Source organism: Antechinus flavipes, chromosome 6, assembly GCF_016432865.1.
Source record: "Antechinus flavipes isolate AdamAnt ecotype Samford, QLD, Australia chromosome 6, AdamAnt_v2, whole genome shotgun sequence".
Taxonomy (NCBI): Eukaryota; Metazoa; Chordata; class Mammalia; order Dasyuromorphia; family Dasyuridae; genus Antechinus; species Antechinus flavipes.
In genome coordinates, this window is record NC_067403.1 from 98,012,456 (window position 1) to 98,019,336 (window position 6,881).

The 6,881-nt window shown below is 31.8% G+C and overlaps 1 pseudogene; it reads right to left on the bottom strand.

The window, feature by feature from the left end:
• Nucleotides 1-4,763: 4,763 nt before the first annotated feature.
• On the bottom strand, nucleotides 4,764-6,519 carry LOC127541414 (U2 snRNP-associated SURP motif-containing protein-like; annotated as a pseudogene).
• Between the last annotated feature and the right edge of the window lie 362 nt (nucleotides 6,520-6,881).

A 6,881-nucleotide genomic window follows, 5' to 3' on the forward strand; every position in this document is an offset into this window, starting at 1 on the left:
CCAAGATTTTCTATCTCTTGCACTACTTTCTAGGTCACATTAATTGTTTTACTAGGGTACAATAGAAGTATGCTCTAAGGCACCAGAGTACAACTTATATCAAGATTCTTCTTGTGTGATTGAGTTCACTGGAATTCAATTTAGCTGTGGTTACAATACCAGAACTAATAGTAGGCAAATGTAGGTAACTGCCCAGAGGGCAAATAAGAGGATGCTGATAAGTAGGTTAATTCTGCCTTTTATAAATATGAATATATTTACCTCAAAAAAAATTCTCCTCTCAAAAACAAGTATTCTGTGATTAATCATGCCCCATGTATTACAATGAAGGTTCTAAATCTCTACAGATCAGTAACACCCACACAATTAAAAGAAAAAAAAAAAAAAAAAACAATTTGTGCACCTAGCCTAATGTGCACAAATACATTGTCTTGGCCCTGAGTAGGTAGTCTAATTTATACCCTGTACTTTGTCCCACACTTAAATTGAAAGCACAATATTTGGGATATGAATAGAAGAAAATTATTTATTCATCCTTTAGTCTTTAAATGTTGCCCAAATGAAAAATATATTTTTAAAAAGCCAAATGCAAATTCAGTACACCTTTGTGAAACCAGATCTAGTCAATTGTTCCTCTTTAGTCATCTAGTTCTTTTGTGAAAAGCTTCGTTCCCAGGGAAACCAATCCTGTGATGTTTTTGCATTCCAGTTTTTACCTAAGTGAAATACCTTCAGATTCATCCTAACTCATTAAGATGGCCTTATTGGTGAGAATAGTACCTTCTGCTTCAGTACCATATTGACAAGTCATATAGTGAAAAGAATTGGATTTTTCCATCAATTTAGTCACTTCCTGTGTACTCTGTAGAGTTTTGGGAAGTGCACAGAAGATGTAATAACCACAACACATGTAATCCAAATGTGTTGCTCATTACACAAAAAGGAAAAAGAAATAGATTGCCTCCCTTTCTTTTGTATTGATATTATATCTTCATAACCACCATCATATTTCTAGTCCCCATTTATCATTGTTCCTCAGATCTCATAGATTAAGAGTTAAAATCTACATAGTAGGAAAATCTACATTTTTTTGTTCTTTTGTTGCTTGGAAAATATGTGTCAAGAGATTCTCAACCTAAACATTATTTTTTTTTCCATAGGAAGGGACCCAATTATGAAAAAAAAAACCTGAAATAGACTTCATCTTTTAGCATTTGTTAATTTTAAATATATTTTATTTTAAATTAAATAATAAATACAATAATTTAAATAAATAAAAGGATTTTATCTAACAAATTGAACTTCTGTTACATACAGTATTTTTCAGAGAAATCTTTTAAAATAAAATAATCAACTTACTCATTTAAAATTATTAACTAGTAACTAACTATAAAGCATTTTGAAAAGAAAGCACACTGAGTTTCTGGTTCCATGCTCAATGTGCAGTTCTACTGTAGAACAAAATTATTGTGGAGAGTGAAAGGGAGGACATAACAAGTAAAGTGAAAGCAAGGAAAGGCTTAAGAATTTGTGATTCACTTCATAACATTAGGCAGGAAAAAAAAAGATATAATTTTGTAGTATTCTCTGTTTTAGATCTGACCCATTCTGTCTTCTTCAAGCAAGCCATTTTTATTTATTCAATATCTGTGCTTAGATCATTGAATGATTTACCCAGTGTATATTAAGTCGTATATGACATAGTAGGAGATTAGAGCAGAATTGCCAACTTCTAGAGTTTTTTGAGTGAATTGCTATATTTTACATTCTAAAGGGAAGATTGAGAGCAACTTATTATTAAATTATTAATTTATTCTTAATTATACTATTCAATTTATTTAACATATTATCATATTATACTATTTGATAGCATTTTCCATAATTGTATAATAATAATTATTTATTATAGTTTTGAATTCATTTATAAATAAGAAATTACTGTTTATTCTTTAGATTTCTATTTTTCAGTTGAATAATATTAATTGCAGACTAAAAAAATGGGCTAATGGAAAGGGGATGCCATTGTTTATTTATAATATTTAAAAAATAATTTGCCATTGTTTTCATGTCAAAATTAATTGGGTTGCAAAGGATCAAATATCTTAATCTAATGAGTAAGGATTGGAACTTGGATAGTGAGCAAAGAAAAGTGAGATTGGAATCTGAGATTAGGCAAGATTTGAAATAGCAACTGGAAGGCAGCTGATAAGGAATCTACAATAGAAAACTTAAAGATTGTTGATCACAGATAGGTGTAACTGAGGTTAGATGTCATCTCTATTATCAACTCCACTGATTTCTTCAATAATAAGGATCATCTTGAGAGAGGAAGTCAGAAAGCATATATGGTAAATTAGCCTAAATTCTGGATTTGTAAAGACAAAACAAAAATAAAAATGAAAGGACAAAGGACCTCATTTATATGGCTGACCACTCGACCCAGATAGGAGTCAGAGAGGAAAGAAGATAAGAAATATTTATTAAGTGACTACATTGTCCTGAGGGTGGCTACATGATACAGTGGATAGAGTAACAGGCCAGAAATCAAGAAAACTCATCTTCCTGAGTTCAAATCTGGTTTCAGACACTTCCTAGTTGTATTACCCTGGACAAGTCACTTAACCCTATTTGCCTTGGTTTCCTCAAGTATAAAGTGAACTGGAAAAAAGAAATGACAAATCACTTCAGTATCTGCCAAAACAACAACAATAACAACAAAGGCAGGGGAATAAGTCACAAAGACTTGAACATAATTGAAATGTCTGAAATGCAACAATACCAAATACATTGTGGTAGGTATTGTGCTTTGCAAAGTGTTTAATAAATATTTAATTTGATGTACACAATTCCCCAAAAGTTAGGATTATTCCCAATTTACATTTGAGGAAACTGAGGCAGCAAGGGGTATGTGATTAATCCAACCTCATACTGCTAGAATATGTCTGATTCAAGACTTAAACTCAAGACTTCCTCAATCCAGACTCTATGAACTGTAACAAGTAGCTATGAAGTAGGGCCAGAATATAGATGAATGGGACCACAGGAAAAGATACTGGAACATAGAGATAACTTATGTCAGTACAAAGATTCATATGTTCTACTTATTGATGGGACACACGAATTTGGTTTAATTTTCAAATCTAGAATATAGAATGAATTACTGAATATATGAAAATTACAGGAAAAATTAATTAATTGCTCTTCTAGATAGTAATCTGTCTCCAAATATTTTCTCTAATTACTTCTCGACTAATTGATGTCTTGTCCTTCTAAAAACTGAGGTGGGGGATGTGGGGATAGGTGAAGAAGGAGGGAATTTATTAGGATAGTAATTCCTGATGATTAGCTGTGGTGTGCTTGAACCAACTTGTTCATACTACCAAGAGCCAGTTTTTAAATTTTCAGGGAACACTTATTTATACCTCATAAAATAATAAATGTTAAAATTAAGGTTCAGTTTATTGTTTTGTTGATTTATATAATTAAGAATATGATTGAAAAATATTAATAATTAAGATAAAATTTAGAAATGTCATAAATACATCATACTCTTTGAGAAGCTAGTATTTAAATATTTGCCAACATATCACTGACAGCAATGAAGATTAATAAATCATGAGTTATACAAGGAAAAATCCCTCTGTTTGATGTAAGAGAACCCTAATTTGAATTCCTTTTGCCTTATTTATTACCTATGTATCATAAGGTAAGTTAATTAATGTCTCTAAACATGACAGAATAGAGTGCTCATTTGCTTGAATGTTATTATTGAAGTAGTTAAATGATCCACATCAAAAAATTTCAATTGAAATTTTGTTGTGAGCCTTGGGATTTTCTAGTTTACTTCATTGGACTGTCCACATTTTTTGAATGCCAAATGCATGCTTGCCCCCCCCCCCCCACAAAAAAATTATATTTTTATATTTATATTGTATACACACACACACACACACACACACACACGGCAAACTCTCACAAAGTGGTCAGAAAAAAGTGATACAAGGACATCCCTAAGGTATCTCTTAAGAACTTTAGATTATATGACATGATAGACCCTGGCATAGGACTGTCCAACATTGTGTATTCTCATCAGAGAAGGTGTTGTGCTCTTTTGGTATGGCAGAATTGAATTAGACCAAAAGAAACAAAAGATGCACAGAGTTACAGAAGCCAAGTCAAACGTTCATAGAGACTATTTATATTCAATCTGTGACAGAACATCCTGAGATGATATTGGTCTGATCAGCCATAGTCAGACACATTGTAATTCAACTCTAACATTATGATGTCATTTTGGTCCTCTTCGAGAATGACAACAATCAACCAGTAATAATAGAGGGAAATAAGATGGTATAATAGACCTCTCCAAAAATATGCAAGACCTGGTATTTATGTGTGTGTGTGTGTGTGTGTGTGTGTGTGTAAACAACATCTCTCATTGTCAAAAATTTTGAAAGCAATTAAAAATATAATCATTTTGGGACATCTGTATTTTTAGAATGGTCCAGTGGACCGGATCAAAAATCTGAAGTAGTTTTAAAAAATTAAACAAATTATACACGCACACACATACACACACACTTATACATGTATCAACATATAAATACACACAAATAACATATAAGTCAAATATATGCATATATCATGTATATACACATGAATATACACATAAAACCATTTACATGTATGTATAAATGTGCTTACATACATAGCCATACATCTCTATAGAACAAGGTATTTTTTAATCATTATTTCAAAATCTTTCAATCATTATGTAAGATAATATAAAAATATTCTTCAATAGGAGGCCTATCAAGATCTTTTGGTAATTACTTTATCCTTCTTCAATTATATTTACAAGTCCAAAAATATATTTTGCATTTTGATCAAAAATAGTTCTGGATAAATTGCCTTATTTTCTAGTGCGTTAAATACGTTTGCTTGAAGCTTGCAGATTGTAAATAGGTCGATGGCATTGAGGTCTGAAAATATTTGACATAACTCTGTTTCAAAATATTTTCTATAATATGAAATTTTGACAATTATTTTCCAAAAGTTACACAATACATCAGAAACTAAATAAAATCTGACAATCTTCTTAGGCAATGATGTTTTCAAGATGTGACACAATCCACTATTTCTTCTATAGCTTCAACATCATGACAAAAAAAAAAAAGTATCATCAATATCATTTCTCCAAAGACTTAATCCCCATAAAATTTCTTCTAAATTATCTCTCTGCTTTTTAAAAGTTTCTTTTCTTATTAGCCTTCTAGACAAAAGCTTCAGTTTCCTGTTCTGCTGACATGCCATAAATTCAAAAATTTAACTGTACTGGCCTCCAAAAAGATTCATTTTTGAACATTTGAAAATTTTATATTCTCCACTTAGTTGGAGCATCTCCCTGTAGAATTGAATAAAATTTCCATCTATAATAATTATGGGCTCAAGTCTTGTTTTCAAATAAAATCCCAAATATAGGATGATTGATTTATCTATTCATTATCATCATTTCAAACATTGGTTCTCCACGTACAACAAACACTATCATTCAATGTATCAGTGCAAGCAGATTCCTTTCTTTTGGGATAACTATTTTGATCATGGCTTACAAAAGAGTGTTCTCAAAATCTTCCCAAGTTTTACTGAAATTCTTGTCATAATATTTCTTCATTAATCTGAAGGTTAATGTTTCCAAGGTAAAAATATACAATACTTGGATCCTCTGTATCATGTTAATCAAGTGCATAGTCATCAAGGACAAATAATTTGTTTCTTTAGGAAGGCATGTTTGTAGAATGATACTGGCCATTGGAATCTGACTGAGGAACTTCAGAATAATTTATCTTGACTTTTGTTTATGTGTTTTATCATGTTCTTGAATTTGTTTCAGTTCTTCTTGTAAGAGCTACCAATTGCTCTTTTTTATTTCTTCCTTTTTTCTAGTGGAGTTTTTTTTTCCCCTCATCACAAGAAGGGATGGTGGATTTTCATTTTTGGACTTATTTGGTACCTTCTTTTTTTCTGAAAATCATAAGGATGGCTTGTAGATTTTGCTTCATTTTTCATCTGTTGTATATTCTTCTTTAACAGTGTTAACCAAACCACCCCTCACAAATGTTTTCCCTTTATTGCCATCACTACCCTCAAAAGTGGCAAAGAATACTTCATAAATCTCAGCTTCGGTCTTCTCATTCTCCTTTTTAGTCACTTTTTGCTCTTTCTTGCTCAAAGTCATTTTAGCTACACTCATCTTGCCAATATTAAAGCTTTGATCTTGATTTCCAAAAGTGATCTTAACATATTTTGATGGGAAATATCACAAAAGTTTTCAGGGGTATTTTCTGTCCTATAATTGGGCTTCCTCGGGCTCTTAGGTTGTGTCCAACTTGGCATTTATGTATCTGAGGGTCCAGCTGCATCCATGTATGCATCTAAAAAGCTACATGAATGTATTGTGTCTGATTATATGGACTTTGAGCTGGATTTCTGTGACCCACATGACATTTTGTCTGCCATCTTACCTCCTGCCCTTATGTAATAACCTGACATCATGAACTTCAGATATACGGGGTGATGGTGAAGAACTTAATAAAGAAGTACTGCAGGATGTGGAAGAAAACCAGTGAGAGAAATGTCAAGGCCAATAAGAGAATCCAACTCTGCCCACCCCCAACTTTTCCACCGCATGTCTCTCTTTGAAAATTTCTGATTGTTTCTATGAACCACTAGATGTAGATTTTATATCTGATTTCAGAATTTAAGTTCCTGCCCTGCTTTTTAAAATTTCAAAGATGAGAATGAATTTCTGTGGATCTTATTGGTCTTTGTGTTTAGGTATTTTAAGGCATTAACAGGACTATGTGGGGACCTTTTTAGCA